Consider the following 8364-nt stretch of genomic DNA (forward strand, 5'->3'; position numbering starts at 1 on the left):
AACAGTCTTCACAGGATGCCAAGCCTATCAAGATCAAACAGAAGCACCTCCTCTGTGCAGATATTGATAAAAAAGTAAGAGCAATGACTTCTCCTTCTAAATCTCTCTCAAGCAAGATCACTACCGTCTTCTTGGAGAATTCTTGGAGCTTCTAACGAATTCAATATGAAACTGGAAAATGAAAATGTCAGATCACAAAAGTCATAGAACAATTCGCGTTCTGTCTATTTATAACTTTCTGTGTCATCAGATTGATTCTCAGTCGAATAGCCTACTAATATACTCGACTGTATTAGAACAATTATAACAGACAGTCAACATAAAGGCTCCTTAGTCAACAAAATCAAGACACATTTATTACAGTTGACCAGGTCACACAGTTTTAACTAACTTTTGAAAATATAGCCGTTGGAGCTTGTAGGCTTAACAGAATTTCAAACAGAACAGTAACACAGTTGAATATGCAATCCACAGTGTCGATTGACACATGAAAAAACACTTTGAAATTCTTTTCAACTCAAAATCTCACATAGCACTTGTTCACAAAATCTGTACAAAGATTTTAGCATAGTCGAATCCATTAAGAGTGTATTTGACTGGACTAGAACTTTGTCACAACAATTATTAGTTCAAAAGGTGTCTGTGATATTTTCTTCCAGAAATGTGTAATAATCAAAAACATTTTATGTCACATTTCAATACAAGCATGTTCCACAAATATAACACTCAATCCAACATAGGAACATACAATGTAATTCAACAAAACATATTCAATAGATATGACAAACGTTACAAAATAAGAACATGTAATACTGGAACATATGTAATACTGTTATTAAGCATTGAGTTGTCATCATCAAAAACCAGTTTGATATAGAGTTTGTGTTGTCAACAATCTCAACAATCTTCCCCTTTTTTGATGATGCACAACCATGATTAATAACTCAACCATGTTTGTATAGTTCCACAAATGACAGAGTAAAAACATATATATCAGAAACATTAACACAGTTCAGTTACTCTGCATATACAGCAAAAATATAAAGCAGATAAAGTATGATGCAACAATTCTCCCCATATAGACTTGCTCTCATACCCTCATGAATATCTCTCCCTCTTTGTGCATTAACAAAAAAGGAATGCTTCAGATATTTATGCAGTTTTGAAAAACAACAGAGATGCATAAAAAAGATATGCAATTTATGAAGTACAATGATGCTCTCAAAATCACATGTTCATCACAAAACAATGTAAACTCCCCCTGAAATACAGATGTGTGTTGAAACAATGTGTTAAGTCGTGATACTCCCCTTGTCATTATGCATGATTTTCAAAAACAGTTTGATTGCACAATGCAGAATATAACAGGTTCAGCAACAGATTAAGCACAAATTTGTATCACATTGAAACAATTAAATCACATGTATATGTAATGATACAAATATCAACAATCTCGCAATATTATCTCAATTTAGATATTAAACATGTAAAAATCAGAGATAATAGCACAATATTAATGATTTAAGCAAACAATAAGGATAAAATCAAATTCCAAAATTGGAATTGTTAACCCATTTAGACACAATCGAATGCATTAAATCATCAGTCGAATGCATTGCTTTGCAACTGTTGAATTCCAAATATAGATCTTCAAAGCAATGTCCTTCCTGCAAAACCTTTCAACAACCTTTTCCAGATCAAGCATAGTGGTTAAGCAAGAATTAAATCATATCAAAACAGAAGTCAATGTGTAAAGATGCATGACAATTTAAGCATAGTTGACTTCAATCAGAGCATAGTCGAATTGATCATTTTATACTATTATCATTTAGAATCCCCAATTCATTTTGAATTGTAAAAAATCTTTCTTTGTTCAGAGGTTTTGTAAAGATATCAGCCCACTGATGTAGTGTATCAACATACTCAATTTTGATTTCACCCCTATTTATATGATCTCTAATGAAATGATGTCTTATCTCAATATTCTTAGTTTTCGAGTGCAAAATTAGATTCTTAGTTAAATTTATAGCACTAGTACTATCACATTTCAAAGGAATGTTTTCTAACTTAATGCCATAGTCCTCTAATTGACTCTTTATCCAAAGAGACTGTGCACAACAACTTCCAGCCGCTATGTACTCAGCTTTTGTGGTAGATAAAGCCACACATGCTTGTTTATTTGAATTCCAAGAGATCAATGATGACCCAAGTAAGTGACATGTGCCACTGGTGCTTTTTTTATCTAGTTTGCAACCTCCAAAATCAGAATCACTGTAACCATTTAGAAAAAGGTTTGTACCATTTGGATACCACAATCCAAGGCCTTTAGTACCTTTGAGGTACTTTAAAATTCTTTTAACTACTGTAAGATGTGATTCTTTAGGAGTGGATTGAAATCTAGCACAGAGACAAACACTATGCATGATGCCAGGCCTACTGGTAGTAAGATAAAGTGGCGATCCAATCATACCTCGATACATTCTTTGATCAACACTTTTACCAGCCTCATCTAGATCCAAGTAGTAGTTAGTTGCCATTGGAGTAGCAACATCTTTGCAATCCAACATCTTGAATCTTTTCAACAGATCATTGCAGTATTTTGACTAATGAATGAATATGCCATCTTTGGTTTGTTTCACTTGTAGACCAAGGAAGCATGTCAGCTCTCCCATCATGGATATCTCAAATTCTTCCTGCATGACCTTTGAAAATTCTTTGCACAACATAGGATTAGTGGAACCAAAAATAATATCATCAACATAAATTTGCACATAAAGTTTATCCTTATTTGAGCTTTTTATGAAAAGGGTGGAATCAACTTTTCCTCTTGAGTATCCTTTCTTTATAAGAAATTCACTTAACCTTTCATACCATGATCTTGGTGCTTGCTTTAATCAATATAAGGCTTTCTTCAGTTTGTAGACATGATCAGGGTATTCAAAGTCTTCGAATCCAGGTGGCTGCTCAACATATACTTCTTCCTTAATATATCCATTTAGAAAGACACTTTTCACATCCATTTGATACAGCTTGAATTTCATTGTGGATGCAATGGCTAAAAGTATTATGATAGCTTGTAATCTAGCTACCAGAGCATGTGTCTCATCATAGTCGATTCCTTCTTCTTGACAGTAGCCTTTTGCAACTAACCTTGCTTTGTTCTTTATAATTTCACCTCAATAATCTATTTTGTTGCGGAAAACCCATTTTGTACCAATTACTTGTAAATCAGGTTTTTTGGGTACCAGTTCCCACACATTGTTCCTTGTGAACTGATTCAGTTCCTCTTGCATTGCAATCATCCAATTCTCATCACTCAATGCTCGTCAACTTTCTTGGGTTCAATTTTGGACACAAAGGCAACGTTCATGCAGTACTGGTTTAGTTGTCTCCTTGTGGATACTCCTCTTGATATGTCACCAATCACATTTTCAGTTAAGACATTTCTTGGTACTTTCCATGTTTTAATCGACTCAGCTTTAGGAGATTCGATTGGCTCAGCCTCATCTTGTTTCTCAGTAGCTTCTTCAGGGCCCTCTTCGTCCACTGTGTTCTCATCTTCTTCAGCAGAGTTCCTGACTTGTTTAGAATGATTTGGAGTCATGATAAACTCATCAAACACAACATGAATTGATTCCTCCACATTCATAGTTCTCTTATTATATACCCGGTATGCCTTGTTGTTCAAGGAATATCCTATAAAGATTGCTTTGTCAGCTTTAGAGTCAAATTTTCCAAGACTTTCTTTGCCATTATTCAATACAAAGCATTTGCTTCCAAAGATTCTCAGGTGTGAAATATTTGACTTTCTTCCTCTCAACAATTCATATGGTGTTAGTTTCAGTATAAACCTGATGATTATCCTGTTCAGTACATAACAAGCTGTGCTCACCACATCTGCCCAGAAATATTTTGGCATGTTCCTATCAACATTGATCTTGCCAATTCTTCAAGTGCTTTGTTTTTTCTTTCCACCACTCCATTTTGCTGTGGTGTTCTGGGTGCAGAGAAGTTGTGAGTAATTCCCATTTCGGTCAAATATTCATCAAAATCCTTATTTTGAAATTCTCCTCCATGGTTACTTCGGATAGCCTTGATCTTAAGATCCATTTCGTTCTATATGGCAGCAGCAAATCGCTTGAAAACTTTAAGTGCATCATTTTTAGCTGCAATGAAAAAGGTCCAAGTATATCTTAAATAGTCATTCACAATAACTAGCCCATATGAATTACCTCCAAGACTCTTTGTTCTGGATGGTCCAAATAGATCCATGTGAAGCAATTGCAGAGGTATCTTTGTTGACATTTCACTCTTACTCTTGAATGGTTGTTTGGTTAACTTTCCTTTTTGACAAGCATCACATAACCTGTCAGTTTTGAATTGAATATTGGGCAAGCCATTTACCAGTTTCTTAGAGACAAGCTTATTCAATTGACTCATACTGATGTGAGTCAATCTCTTGTGCCATAACCATACATCTTCTTCTTTAGTCATCAGGCATACAACAAATTCGAATACATTATCTGCGAAGTCGATTAAGTAGATGTTGTTCACTATTTTTCCCACAAGCAGTAACTCATTTGTTGTTCCATTGCTGATCAGACAATATTTTGGTTCAAATGTGATCTTCAAACCCTTGTCGCATAGCTGACTGATGCTGAGCAGATTGTGCTTTAACCCTTCAACGAGCAAAACATTTTTAATTTCATAAGATGAAGTAGTTTTTATTTTACCTATACCGATGATTCTTCCCTTGTTGTTATCACCATACGTGACATGACCCACAACTTTATCTGAGATTTCTGAGAATTTTGTAGGGTCTCCAGTCATATGTCTTAAACGCCCGCTGTCAAGGTACGATGTAAGACTTTTGAACTGTTGTTCCAGATCAGGTTTGACTACTTTGGATTTTGCCATCATGATCAGTTCTTCTTTCTTCTTGCATTTCTTGGCATCAGTAGAGTGATCTTGATTATTCGTCTTTTTCAGGAACTTTGTAAACTTACTACTCAACAAGATTGATTTCTCCATCTTTGAACATTGTTAATACCCAATTTCGTCCGGATTATTTTTCTAATATTTTTGTTGTCACATATTTAACCCTTTTATTATTCATTTACCTATTTTCTTTTTTATTTATTTTTATTACTTTCTTTTTCTTATTACTTATTTTTGTTTTATGTTAGTTATTTTATTTTAGTCTAGCTCTTTTTATTTATTTTACTTTTTCTTTTCAATTCTTATTTTCTTTTTATTTTTATTCTATTTATCTCATTTTATTCTCTTTTTATTTTATTTTGCTTTTCCCCTTATAATTTTTAATTTTTAATTTTTGTTTTTTTTAAGTTTTATCTTTTTATATTTTATCTTGTTTAAATATATTTAATTAAAAAAAAGTTTAAAGATCATTTTATCGTCTAAATATAAAAAAAAAAGAAAAAATAAAAATAATAATAATATGAAAAAATGAAAAAATGAAAAATAACGAAAGTTGGAAAAGTTTTGGGAGAAGAGAGAAGCCACGTGTGAAAACGACAAAGGGAGACATGGCAGATGCAGGATTGATTTTGGCATAGGTATGTTTTCGGGATTGACAGAGGTTTGTTTTGGGGAATCAGTTTGGGTTTTGGGGTAGCAAGGCCATTTCTGAAAAGGCTGAAAAGGAGAGGCAGAAGCAACAAAAAAAGGACACACAACATTAGGCATCAAGGAAGGGGGGAGACACCCGTAATCAGACACCACTCTCAATCATCAAGACAGAACCTCATTCCCTCCCCAACTTCCTGGAACGATTTCCGCAACCATTGGCATCCTCCAGTCGCACATCTCCTCCAAGCACTCGACCATTGTCAACAAGACGTTCAACTAGCCTTTGATTTTCGGGCATCCAGCGAACGCGCCATCATCACTAAGCATAAGCACTTAGTTACACAGAAACCTCATCATCCATTTGGTTGAGGAGAAGAGGGTCTTGATCCGGGGAAGGCTTGAATACGAAAGGGGAAGAAAGCTTGTTGTAGAGGGTATCATTGGAGGCAGAGCTCTAGGCATTCAGGTCTTCAGCAGATAGGCAAACAATTTCACAGTAGCTCCAAGAGGTAAGTCTACCATGCTTGCGCAATATTCGCTTGTATCGCCATGAAGATTGGGTGCATTGTATGTCATTTTATATTCGTTTTTGCTTTTCTGAACATGATATTATGACATGATCATTCTCCCCTGTTCGTCTTCGCCCAAAGCATAAGCGTACTTCATCTCTAACCTGAATCCTATTCTCCATTCTCCGTTCTAAATGTATTTTCATCTCTTCCCATGAACTCCACCTTCAACCTATTCTGCTCCTAGTCCGGACCCCCAGTCTTAACACCTGGAACCCTTTCCATGTGGACAGAACCGTTATCTTTTACAGCTCCAACACCCCTTTTAGCTTTTCCGTAACATCCAATTGCCACCATCACACCAACAACCTTTCCACCCTTGTTGTATAACCAGCAACCACAAATTAGATGATAAAATCATGTCCCCTAATACGCCCCATCTGCATCAATACGCACAAAATCACAGAACCAATAACCAAGAACGAAGAGCAGTGGCCAACACCCATACACAAAGCAAAACCCATAAACCATTTTCTTTTTTTTCTACTATTATTCATTCATCTGCATTAAGAGCGGTCGGGTTGGATGTTGCTCCCGTTGACACCATTGGAGGTGGCGCGAACATAGGGCGAGAGGGTTTCTCGCTAGCAGTGGGGGTGAGACGAAAAAAGAGTCTTCAAGCGATTCAAGAGGGGGTGAGTCGTTGTGGAGGGCATTGTCCCTACCGGTGTAAGCTTGCAGCGACTGACTTTGAGAGTGGTAGCGGCGACTTCCAGTTTCGTTTGCGACGGTGGCCTTAGATTTGAAGAAGAAGAAGGAGGATTCATGCTTGATGCTTTCGGTGAGGGTTGGCGTCACAGGCGATGATGCGAGACGAACCTCGACGGTGGTGGCGCGGTGGCTGTCGGAGGAGGCGCCGGTGCATTTGAGAAGAAACCCCAACCCTAGGTCGAATAGGAGGCGCTAACGATTTGAGAGTGGTGTTGGCTTCAGGGGACGATGCCGGCGACGTTGACGCTGACCGGATGGGAACGGTGGCTGGTCGAACTGCGCAATGGCTGGCCGGATGGAGTGGTAGTGGCAATCCTCTCCTCTGCACTGCCTTTTGCGAAGAGGGACCTTGGGTCTCTAGGGGAAGTTGAGTGTGTGAGGAATGAAGGAAAATGGGAGAACCCCTAAAGTGGTTTCTGAGTTGGGAAGTAGAAAGAAGGCCCTAGGCCACCGTCAGGCTAAAATAAAAAAACAAAAAAAAAAACAACACTTTCCTCTCGGACCCCTGTTTCTCATCTTTGCAGCCCCTTTATTTTCTGCTGAGGCCATTGGGCTAACCAAAAAAAAACAAACGAAAATGTCTTTCTGGATCCCCTTGGTTTCCATTTTGCACCCCCACTCACACTGGACTTAAGCCCATCCCGTCAGAAAAACCATTTCTTTCCTACACCCTTTTTTCTGCTAAATATCTCACCCCCTTTACACTTGGACCTTGGCCCAATTTGGTTATTTTGTTTTATTTTATTTTACTTGTTATTTAGTTTTTCTTTAGTTTATTTTATCATTTAACTTTTCATAAAAATTAAAAATATATTTTAAGGGTTCTAGCTAGACTTGTCAAAATGGGTCACAACCCGCGAGTCAACCCGGCCCGTCACGGGTTCGGGCCGGATTGGGTTTGAAAAATACAACCCACTTATATGCGGGTCAGATTTCAACCTGGCTCATTTAGACCCGACTCATGCGGGTTGAACCCGTGGTGAGCCGGGTTGGCCCACCAACCCACCTACCTAATTTTATTTTTTTAATTTATTATTTTATTTATGAAACCCTAAAAAATAAAATACTTTCTTCACTCACTCACTGTGTATACCAAAAAAGTAACCTTTGCTCTCACAAATCACTCTCAGGTACTTGCTCTCATTTGACGGTGCTCTCACCCTCACTTCACTTAAATTCTTCAAGGAGCATGTAAAACACCCTTCCTTTTTTCTTCTCTTTTCTCCACATTTTTCTTTTCTCACTTCTCTTTTTTTTTTCTTCAAAAACCCTATAATGACAAAAATAGGGGTTTGCGAATTTGTTTTTTGTTCTGGGGGATTTGGAGACATGGAATGATTTTTTCATGTTCTGACATGCTTGTATAAGATTTTGTTCATTTTATTTAAATAATTTGAGTATACATTATTTGAACAAGCTCTTTTTGATATCTTTGAATTTGGAAAATTATGTTACAGATTAAACTATTAATTTTTTGTCGATGTTGTTGAGTACT

The sequence above is a fragment of the Vigna radiata genome, chromosome 9 (assembly GCF_000741045.1).
Source record: "Vigna radiata var. radiata cultivar VC1973A chromosome 9, Vradiata_ver6, whole genome shotgun sequence".
Classification (NCBI taxonomy): Eukaryota; Viridiplantae; Streptophyta; class Magnoliopsida; order Fabales; family Fabaceae; genus Vigna; species Vigna radiata.